Genomic DNA, 11771 nt, shown 5'->3' with positions numbered 1-11771 from the left:
CACCCGAGGGCCCGCCGGCAAAGCGCCGCAGGATCGGCGATGTGCCAGCCCCGAGCGCTGAGACCAGCAGCCCTGGCACCACCGGTCAAGCGGCGGCGAGGCTGTCCCAGGGTGCTCCGTCAGCCAGGAGACAAGCAGCTCCATACAGAGCACCGTGGCTCTTCCCCGGTCTGTGACCAACCGCTCCCAGCCCAGGCCCCTTCGTATGAGACACGTCTGGCGGCAAGAGCGGCGGGCAAGAAAGCCCTACAGTCGGCCTGACACCCAGAGCAGGACCAGATCCCCCTCACCCCTCAAAATAAAAGTTTTCTGTTTGTTTCAACTGGGAGATCCCACATTCCTTTCTCCAGTCATCTTGCAGCCTGCAATGCAAGACTGGATGGAAGCCTCCAAATAGAGGCCCCGGTTCAGTGAGACACTCCAGCAGGGGTTTGCCCTCAGGGACTCACCCTGCCCCAGCGCTCAGTGTCAGATGAAGCACTGGCCTGGAGATGCCAGCCCTGCTTCTGCTCTCTTCTCAGCCAGGAAGAATCCAGAAGGAAAAGGACTACGCAAAAGGGCCATGGAGGTGACCTAGGAAATTTGCAAGCATTCCTGGCTCAGGCAGCCTTGGTGGTCGGGCACAGCTCTGCTTGCTGCAGGTCCCCAGGAGGGAAAATCATGGATGCGGCAGGATTATTCCCCTCCCAGACCAGCCCAGGCACTGTTCCGTCTACTATTGCTGCCACTGGGGTTGCACGTACCAGCCTGGAGAGTAACTGGGATAGTCCACCTGATTCCAGGAACGCAACACTAAACTCTACCAGTAAAAATACACTTGCTGCTGTTAAGAGATACTTAAAACACGCACAGAGCACTTCGAAATGTTTCTTAGATGAAAACTTACCCCATTTTGGAGCAAGCTTTAGATACTATGATGATGGATTTCATAACCTATCATTTACTAGTCAAAACAAGAATTCATTATCAAGATTCCTGCACAATTACATTAATTTACAAAAATCAAGATTCTTTATGCTTCCGTGCACCATCACTGACAACATCCAGGTAACAAAAACCATGTTCCAAACTCCCCAGTGGCTGGTTTTTCAGGTGAACCATAAATAGAGAATATTAAAAGGAAAGAAAACAACCAAAGATGACATAAGTTTGGAGAAACCTGCAGGGTAATGGGGAAAATGTCTATTGTTTTGACTACAAAATATATTAAACTACACATTATGTACAAACATGGAAAAAGACAATAAATAGAAAGAAAGAAAGAAAAATTTGGTTTTCTTTTTCCAAAGAAAGCTTCACTTCTTGAAAGCTGTGAGATGTGTGATTTCTCACCCATTTATAGGACTTGCTCTAAATTTTGATGTGTTAGACAGTTGCTTTGCTTTCTATAACTTTCACACACACAGGAAAAAAAAAAAAAGGGGATTAGTTCCCCAAAACAATGGCTTCAAACAAGTTTGCAACCACTCAAAACAGTCCACACAAAGTGGTCAGACTTGATCTGACTTCCATTTCTCCACAATTTGGGCCCAAATCAGAGAAGAACAGACACTGAAGTCTGACAAAAGTTTCATCTGAGTCAAAGCACGACTGCAATAGTCATGAAATATGTAAAGAGGTAGCAAAGTCACATACAGTACACAGATACTTTAAAAATCCTTAGAGTAATTATTATGTGGAAGTATTACTGAAAAACCTCTGAAATAATGAGAATTTCACCTGATTTTAAAGTGTTTTAACCAAAATGTACACCATGTCCTTGGCCAACCACAACAGGCAAAAGGCACAAAGCAACAGAAAACTTTATTATGACCTATGTGCCCGTGAAACAAATGTGCAGGACAACATGTGGAACAAGCTGGACACTAGCTGAACCCGGGGTTTGGATAAACCCCTTATTGCAGATAAAGGCACGTGAAAACCATGGACCTAAAACCAGTCCACTTTCGGAACTTTTCCAGAACTGTGACATTGAGAGCTGCATTTCAGCCACATACACTTTTTTAAAATTCCACAATCTACAATCAAAAGATGATTTTACACAAAGAAAATCTACTCTTCATGACAAAACCGCGACAGTTTCATTCCTTAAATCGCAGACACGTATCACCGTATTCTTTGGCTGTGGCTGCCTGCCCTTTAGCTCTCCTCCTGTTTGTCCCAACCACCTTCCACAAACTCCCACCCCATCATCCTCACCACACAGAGACAGCCCAGCTGCCCACTGGCAAATAGATATTTATACATACTTAGAGACAACATGAGGAGAAAGGCCAGTCCACATGCTGGGGCTCTTGTTTCCTGTCTTCCCACTTCCATGTGAAGTTTAATACGATGATGGCTTTCATTTTTAGAGGGCAATCTTCTGACCTACTATGCAGATCTGAATCGTCTGTAAATAACGATGTCTTTAGCTTGGCATCACCTATTTTCTCTGCAGCACTAAACTTTGTTCTTGCCCTAAGCAGGGCGCGAAGCCAGGCTGCCCACAGGGAGCCACAGAGCCGCAGGCACCCGAGGGCCCGCCGGCAAAGCGCCGCAGGATCGGCGATGTGCCAGCCCCGAGCGCTGAGACCAGCAGCCCTGGCACCACCGGTCAAGCGGCGGCGAGGCTGTCCCAGGGTGCTCCGTCAGCCAGGAGACAAGCAGCTCCATACAGAGCACCGTGGCTCTTCCCCGGTCTGTGACCAACCGCTCCCAGCCCAGGCCCCTTCGTATGAGACACGTCTGGCGGCAAGAGCGGCGGGCAAGAAAGCCCTACAGTCGGCCTGACACCCAGAGCAGGACCAGATCCCCCTCACCCCTCAAAATAAAAGTTTTCTGTTTGTTTCAACTGGGAGATCCCACATTCCTTTCTCCAGTCATCTTGCAGCCTGCAATGCAAGACTGGATGGAAGCCTCCAAATAGAGGCCCCGGTTCAGTGAGACACTCCAGCAGGGGTTTGCCCTCAGGGACTCACCCTGCCCCAGCGCTCAGTGTCAGATGAAGCACTGGCCTGGAGATGCCAGCCCTGCTTCTGCTCTCTTCTCAGCCAGGAAGAATCCAGAAGGAAAAGGACTACGCAAAAGGGCCATGGAGGTGACCTAGGAAATTTGCAAGCATTCCTGGCTCAGGCAGCCTTGGTGGTCGGGCACAGCTCTGCTTGCTGCAGGTCCCCAGGAGGGAAAATCACGGATGCGGCAGGATTATTCCCCTCCCAGACCAGCCCAGGCACTGTTCCGTCTACTATTGCTGCCACTGGGGTTGCACGTACCAGCCTGGAGAGCAACTGGGATAGTGCAGCTGATTCCGGGAAGGCAACACTAAACTCTACCAGTAAAAATACATTGCACGGATGGCCTGAGGCCAACTCTCGGACTGAGAAGCAGAGTTTCCTTATTTTTGGAAGATTTTACACAAGTGCCAGCTCAGCTTGGAGGAGCAATGGCAGAGAGGCTTGAGGGCCAGGCACCAGCGTCTGTCATGCTGGTAGCCCTGACTCCTGGCTCGCTGGGAACACTGGTTTACCTGACAGGCACATTGAGACATCTTTTATTTCACACCCAAACTACCATTTCCCCTTCTCTGGGGTGCATTTCCTCCAGGGTGAGTCTCAGCCACTGTACTTGCTCAAGTGCCTCGGTTCCCTGAACAGCCTTGGGAGCTCTCCCAGGGGCTGAATAAGCATGATCACAGATTTTGTTGCTAATGGAAGCGAGTACTGCTGCGTGCACTCAAAAAAAAAGGATTTTAAAAAAATCACATTCCAAGAAATGCACCCATCACCAGGCAGCAGGAGTGGGTTTCTTGGAAAATCAGGGTCTGTTCCACTTCCACCCAGGTGCTCTGCAGAAGGAATTTTAAAGGAAAAAGCTTTTTTTTTTCTCTATTAAATGACTGAGCTTTGGTGTTTTGGGCTGACTCTGTTCATCTTGTGCCATCGGGATGAAGCTCCATGTGAACAGGAGAAAGGACACCTTTACTATGGGGGTGATTGGGCACTGGCACAGGCTGCCCAGAAGCCTGTGGAGACTTCTTCCCTGGAGATGTTCAAATGCCATCTGGACCGACTGCTGAATAACATGCTCATGGGCATCATGCTGGAGCAGGCAGGTTGGATGAGGTGATCATAAAATCATACAGTGGTTTGGGTTGGGAGGGACTTCAAATGTCATTTAGTTCCAACTCCCCTTCAGGAAGCAAGGACATCTTCAACCAGTCCTGTTGTTCCAAGCCCCATCCAACCTGAAATGTTTCCAGAGATGGGGCATCCACAGCATCTCTGGGCAACCTGTGGCAGAGACCACAGCATTTTTGCCACCCTCATAAAAAATTTCTTCCTTACACCTAATGTAAAATCATCCCTGCTCCAGTTTAAAACCACCACCCCTTGTCTATTCGCAGTAGGCCCAGCTAAAAACTTTGTCCTTGTGTCCCCTTGGGCATCTCCCTGGCACCTCCCAGGATTAGGAAGCAATTCACTGAATTAAAATTAGAAATAGCATGCAACAAGGGAAAAACTTCTGGCTTTTCCGTTCCTGCATGCCAGGTGGTGCCGGCACCATGCAGCTCTTGGCCAATAGCTCCCCTCCTTCCATCCTCTTTGCTGAAAATGGGATAAAATCTGTGGATCCACCCTGGCACCAGAAGCCTGTTGGCTTATCCTTGAGGAGGAGCAGGGCTGACAGGTGAAGCTTGCTCTGGGGAGAATGGGGAACCTTCTCACTCATAGAGTAGTGTCTGTTTCCTGAAAAAAGTAGCCAGCACCCTCCTGTTCTCTGCAAGTGGAACTCAAAAAGTTTAAAAAGTATAAAAAAATTAACCAAGTTTTGGAGCAGATACAGTTCAGACTACGTGAGGCTGGAAAAGATTGCACAAGGGACAGTTTTCAGAGGAAAATTAGTAGGGAATTCCTTCTTTCTGCCATTAAAAGCTCAGGCTGTTGCCATCAGATACTCAGGCCACAAGAAAAGTGCTTCAGCACCACCATGCAACTGAGCTCCTGTTGATCCACCTCCGTGGAAAGCCATCACTTTGCAAGCAGAATTCCCACGCTGTTACACGCAACATACTTCTTTCCAACTGGAAGTGCTACTGGGTTTTGCTACCCAACATTAAATATTAAATTGTGGAAGTGTTTTAAATGAAAAGTGAACGAAAACTCATGGTATTTAAAGAAAATTGGCTGGAAAACTCTTAAGATTTGCTCCATTCTAAAGGGGAACCAAGGTATCACAAGTCCTGAAAGACTCACTTGCTCTCTAAACAAATAAGGAAGAAAGCTTAAGAGGAAAATGAGGAGACAGACTTGAATTTAATTTGGCGTTAATAAAGCTTTGCAGAGGATTAGGTTAAGTTTGCAAGACACCTTTACTTTGATTCAGAGACTTGTTTGGGTTTTCCTTCAAGCTCCAGAGAGCTGGCAGCAGATCTCTGTGCAGTGTCCACAGGCCAGTCCAGCAGCTGCAGGCAGGGCAAGAGCCAATGGCTCACAGGAAGCAGCAGAAAGAGGCACCATGGGATGATGGGCTGAAGGTGGGATGGGCACAGGATGGGTGGGGTTTAGGGAGCTCTGCTCCCACCTGAGCTGCTTGTGGGAGTAACTGTGATGAATAAACACTTTCCTGAACCCAAAAGTAATTCTGCAGCCACATCTGGAGTTCCCCAGCATAAGAAGAACATGGACCTGCTGGAGCGAGTCCAGAGGCAGTGATCCAAGGGCTGGAGCACTTCTGCTACAGGGATGGGCTGGGAGAGCTGGCATTGTTCATTGTGGAGAAGAGAAGGCTCCAGGGAGACCTTAGAGCCCCTCCCAGTGCCTACAGGGCACCAATCTTCTCAAATTCCTGCCACGGTTACCCACCCCAGTCCTGAATTTTCCTCTGCCTCAGAGACTAAACACGACTGCTATCCTGCCAAAATCCTGCCGTGTTCCCATATCACTTTGCTCCTCAGGCTCTCAGTATTTTTTTTTTTTTTCTTTCAATACCCTTTTACCACACTGTTTTGGCCTTTAGGAAGGCCTTCAGTCAGAATTCACGGGTTTTGCGACTTTTAACCAAGGAAGAATTTGGCCCTGGAACATCTGCACACAAAAGGATCTGTTCTACAACATTATGGTTTAAGAGTTTTCTTATAACTCCCATCAAACATCCAAACCCAGAGGCGCAATCTTATTGGCTATCAAACAACTGTCTGTCTGGAATCCAGTGTTGCAACCATGAACACACATGGGGAAAAGCCTAAATTCCAGTGTTACCCAAATTACTTGTGGTTATTGATCACAGAGCAGCTTTTGAGCTACAGCCTTGCTTGACCAAGTTGTCTCTGTTTGAGACAGTTCAAAGAGGTGGGCACTCTGAAATGAGCACCCTCCCCACTGATTCCAACCAATCCCTTTCCACCAATAAGGAAGGAGATACGAGTAGATACAAGTGAAAAAAATAACAGTTTATTAACAAACAGAACGTCAACAGGCAAGGAAAAAAAATGGTAAATATCTGCTAGATACCACACTGCTAAATCTCACAATGCCATGGGAACAAAGGGAGACACAAAATGCTGGAAATACTCATTCCTGTGGCCTTGTTCATCTCTCAGCCTGAGAAGTGGCACAGTCCTCTGATGTTTTCTGCCAAGTGTCACATTAGACTGCTGAAAAACTCTACTTAAAAGTTTTATTTAGTGGTACTTTTACTACCTTAAAACTGGCACAACCTTTTATTAACCTGGTGTGATGTTTACAAGACTGTTCTGCAATTAGTCAGCTCTGTTCAGGTACATTACGGCCATATTCTCCCAAATATATCTTATTTAAACCTTAGGCTATAATTCTAGCTTTATTACTGAGAGATATTCCCCTTCAAAATAAAAACTATCAAAATTATGTATCAATCTTTAAGTTGTTCCAACACTTAAACTACAGATTTGAACTGAAAGACAAATATAATGATAATAATAAGCTCAGTCCCTCACACAGAAAAGCACAATCTACAGGATAATGTGAATTAGAAGTGATCCATTACATGGGAAAAGGAGATGTATTTTGAATGCACATTTCCCTTCAGTTTTTGCATCCTTTAAATAGTGTGAACAGGAGGCTGTTATCTGAACCACCTTCAGAGACTCAAAAGAGTTTTCTGATCTCCCAACCAAGCTCTTTCAGTGGTTACACAAAAGCAGAGCACGTACTCTAACCAGAGCACGCAGGATTTGGGTCCTGAGAACACGGGCAGAGAGCTCAGATCCACAACTCTCAGGCCCTCAGCCTGGGCAGTTACAGCAGTTTCTTGTCCAGCTGCACTTCCACTTCTACATTCCTCAGTAAATGCTTAGGAACTCAAATTTGCATCTATCCCAAACCCCCAAACTGGGCTGTAGCGTCAGATTCAGGATTCGACTAGGAACTGTACCTGAAGCCAAAAGAACTTTTCCAGTTGTAAGTTTTGTTGAAACTGGTACACTTCCATCAAAATTTCAAGTTTTGACAAACTGGCAGGTTTTGATATTAAAGTGACTTTCTCAGAAAAACTCCCAATAAACCCAAGCTCTAATCCTAAACAATACAGCCAAACTTTCCAAAAGACCAGGAGGATTCTTCTGCTTATCAACTGCTAATTGCCACTTAAAAGGAGCAATACATGCTTGAAATCATGAATTTTATGAAAGTATTAGAACAGTGTAGATGGAGCTGACATGCCTCAAAATTTTGAGATACTGACAATGCTCTCAGCTCAGGGGTAAGTAACACTGCACTAAATCACTAGAGATTGCACAGAATCACAGAACATGATGAGTTGGAAGGGACCCAGAAGGACCATTGAGTCCAACTCCTGGCCCTGCACAGGACACCCCAGCATTCCCACCATGTACCCGAGAGTGTTGTCCAAACACTTCTTGAACTCTGTCAGGATGATGCTGTGACCACTTCCCTGGGGAGCCTGTGCCAGTGCCCAACCACCCTCTGAGTGAAGAACCTTCTTCCAATATCCACCCTAAACCTCCCCTGACACAGCCTCACGCATGGACATCTGAATATTTTGTTGCTATGCTAACTCCGTGTCCACAAAAAATAAAGTCACAAATGCGTAATTATTGTTTTTAGCTCTTTTCAGATATCTCAAGAGGAGAGGAAATGGTAATATGACAAACCTGCAGCCTATAAACTAAGTTTTCATGGCCTAGAGAAAGAGGGGCATATACTAGATAATAATTTGGTTAACTGGAAGAGCTTATTATATTTTATTTTGCCATCCATAAACTCCCTGATCTCTACTAAATTATAAAGGATAGCATGTGAAATATCTGTTCTATACCATACACATCTAATGGCAGATTCTTAAGGCACCCCTACTGGACCAGACTTTTATGGGTACTGCACACCTTGTATTAGTTGCCCTGTGAGGTGAAGGCTCCCCATTACGGTAAACCTCTGTTCACCATTTTAACTACTGCATTTCCTAGGATCAAAACCTCATTTATGCAGACCTCCAGAGTCCCTCCCCAGAACATCACCAAGAATGTGTTGTATTTTCCTGTGAAAAACCTCAGGTGCCAAACACAACCTAAGCGGCAGTTTGAGCAAACTGTCTCGGAGGGGATGCTGAATGTGCACAAACACGTGCTCTGTTTTTGTAAAGGCACCAGCCAGATCCCTGCTGATGCATCAAGTGCAGGAAAGTATTTGGCACCAACCCTTAGCCCCAGAATTTATCCCCTTGTAGGTAGTGGAAAAATGTTCCATTTTTAGTTGTTCAGTTGTATCGGGTCTATACATAAGTGAAGCATTCTGTCTTGTTGTGCAAGGACAATAACCCTGTTCACTTCTCTGGTGCTTCTAGGTATGGCAAGGCCTAGAGGATTGAACCTCTCCTTATTATACTTTAGCCCCTCTAATCTGAGAGGTATTTGCTGACAAGAAGGAATCTCGGGATGGGTGGGGGTCTCTGCATTCCAAGGGCAGGCCCTGATTGCCACTGAGCAGATCTGGGACTACGACTGGACCCAGCCACACCTGGAGTCCATTAGGAATTTAGAAAGCCAAGGGGTCCTCTCATAACCTCATGACTCAGCAGAGGGCTCTCTCATACCCTTTGCATCCCTGGTCTCCATGCAAACCATTCTAAATTGGTTCTAATCAAATTTTCCTCTCTATGATTCATTTATGTACTAAGTAACAGAGTGACCCTTACCAAACTCTGTTAGGTCTTGCTTTCAAAAATTTATGTTAAAACCTGGTTTCATTAATACCTTCGATGGTGATTCTTGAAGTGGCCAAACCACTCATTTGCAATGGGCTCCCACAATGGAAACTGAAATGAAGTGGGGAAAGGATGGGAAATGCCTGAATTTTGTCTTGATGTACAAGCAGAATAAAGTCATGGGAGCTGGGAAGCACTTCAAGTTCATTAATATAAAAGATGAGTAGGAAATAGTTTATTTTAATTGGCTTGGGGGAGAGATCCCTCCAGAAATGTGTGAAACTGAAGGATGCGGGACATAAAAAAAAATAGAAAAACCAACAAAGCCAGCCAGGAACAAAGACAGCAAAGAGCACCATGAGGGAAATAATGAAGCCCTCAAGGCAGAAAAAGAATAGAGGAGTAGGGCCTGAAAGCCTGAGCTTCCTACAAAAGAGAGAGAGGCAAGAGCACAGTTCAGTCCAAGCTAGCAGGAAAGACTAAGAGTGCTCAGACAGGATGAAGAGCCAGGGAGGTTAAAGAAAGAAATGTGCCATGGCCAGACCTCAGTGCTCAATTCCAGCTTTAACACTCTCACTGGTATCTTTGGCAGCACTGTCAATTTTATTCTAGTCAGGCTGCACAGCCCCAACCTTCTGTACTCATCCAATACGTTTTAGGAAAATGTTTCTACATATATTTTTACTTTATAACTTTAATCTAATTAGACTAAACAGGTTTAATTTAACTCATTTCCAGTAAAAACTGAAATATGTATGTCTCAACACACCATGTTTTTCCTAAGTGTCGAGAATCTTCTAGCATTTAAACATCTCTACAATAAACTTTAACAAGAGATTAAAAAGGTACTTTGTAAATGCTTGGAACAAATATAAGCAGAGGAGAGACAATTTCCTTTTTCTATTAAACAATGCAGCAAGCGTAAGACCTTCCAAATAATAAAACAAATCTTTATGGCCTCCCTTCTTCTTCCTATAACAATCTCCATGTTAAGTAGGAAAAACTTTAGCTTATCACAGGCACATTTCTTTTCAGCATCTCATGCAGTACAGCCAAAAAAGCATAGAAGTACTGACTTGATAGGGGCCTTCTGACAGAAAGGTTGAAACAGCTGTTGTACTGGATAACACAGAGAATCAAGATTTAAGGTATTTGGAAATATACTGTGATGCAAATAACCAATGAGGAAAACAGAAATTTGACCTTGCTCAGCTCCCTCCGAGTCATGCTGAAGTTGTCACTCGCACAGAATAAGTTGCTTCAGCAGACACAACCCCAAGAAGGTTTCCATCAAAAACTGGTTTAATAAATAGCAGACGAAAAAACATGGAGTGGAAGCATGTCCCAACTTTACAAACAGCATTTACACTTACAGAGCAGAGAGTGGCCACCACAGGTTCTTAGCATCAAAATAGCAGAAATCTTTTGATTTAAGATGAGAAGTCTAGGACCCACCCTTTCCTTCACCTACCCACTATGGAGCGGAGACAATCACACACAAAATCTGGGTTTTCCTGTCCCCACAACATAAGGCGGGTCAGCTGTAGCATTCAAACTAAAACAAATCAATTATGATAAAATAGGCACGATTACAAAGGAAAAAATTCTGGAATTATGTATCTCCAATCATCAATCTTAACTCTTCCTAAAAATTGAGACACACTGGCAAGCAGATTGTTATTTTGGCAAAACTATTCTAAATTATCATCCCATGCTTATTAAAGATAACTCTGGACATGCCTGAGCTACAGATAATGATTTAAGTATTCATCTAGTACTTTTCCCCCTTAAGTTAAATTGCATCCAATGAAGTTTAAAAAAAATCAATTGCCAAACAACCCCTTTTCTCACTTCCATCTGTTTGCAAGGTCTTATATCCATGTTCAAATGGAATTAGTTGGTAGCAATCTGAGGAACATCACAGTAGTATTTTCCCCTCTTTTCAACTACTGTAGCTAGCAGCTTTCTTAAGCAGTTTCTATTTTATGGATTAAAAAAAAAAGTAAAAAATATACAAGTGACATCAGGGAATGAAAATACAATATGAATAACTTTTGGCCTCTGATATATTTCAGATTTAAAACCACTAGGCATATGTCATTTCAATGCAACCAGTATTCTTGAGGTTGGAAACAAGTTTCCCTAGGAATGGCCAGTAGGAAAGGGGAAAAATGAATCCTAGCCAACAACAAAAAAAAGGCTTTCTAAAGAACTATTAATAAGAAATCTGAAGAGTAGGGCATTTGTCTGCCCAACTGGGTAAATATGAAGTATTTCCACCATTAATTTTTTTCATACAGTAAATGACTAAAACATAGACCAATATCAAGAAAATACTCTGGAATCAACACATCTCTGGTCCAAAGTTAGTTGGTAAAAATAACTCAGTGATTATTCCTCTTACAAATAGGGTTATGTCCTAGTTCAGAACAAATTTTTAAATGCTCCAGAAAGGCAAACAGCCGTACAAACAGCTTGTTGAATGACATGCCAACTGAAACAAGCTCATAGTAATGTTGTGAAATTACATTATCTGACACGTTTCAAAAGCTTATTCAGGTGCTTATTTAAGCCCATAAAACCTGTAGGGA

General features: G+C 44.1%; 1 long non-coding RNA gene across 1 annotated transcript in view; it reads right to left on the bottom strand.

Annotated features, from left to right (window-relative positions):
• Positions 1 to 8: 8 nt before the first annotated feature.
• LOC108447325 overlaps positions 9 to 11771 on the bottom strand; it is a 41638-nt gene continuing 29875 nt past the window's right edge. The window contains exon 4 of the long non-coding RNA XR_001862820.1: positions 9 to 1391. This is a non-coding gene — a long non-coding RNA (uncharacterized LOC108447325). The remainder of the gene's footprint in view (positions 1392 to 11771) is intronic.

This window comes from Corvus brachyrhynchos, unplaced genomic scaffold (assembly GCF_000691975.1).
Source record: "Corvus brachyrhynchos isolate BGI_N302 unplaced genomic scaffold, ASM69197v1 scaffold105, whole genome shotgun sequence".
NCBI classification, from domain to species: domain Eukaryota; kingdom Metazoa; phylum Chordata; class Aves; order Passeriformes; family Corvidae; genus Corvus; species Corvus brachyrhynchos.
Note: the sequence above shows the minus strand (reverse complement) of the source record. Positions and strands in the feature narration are given on the sequence as shown.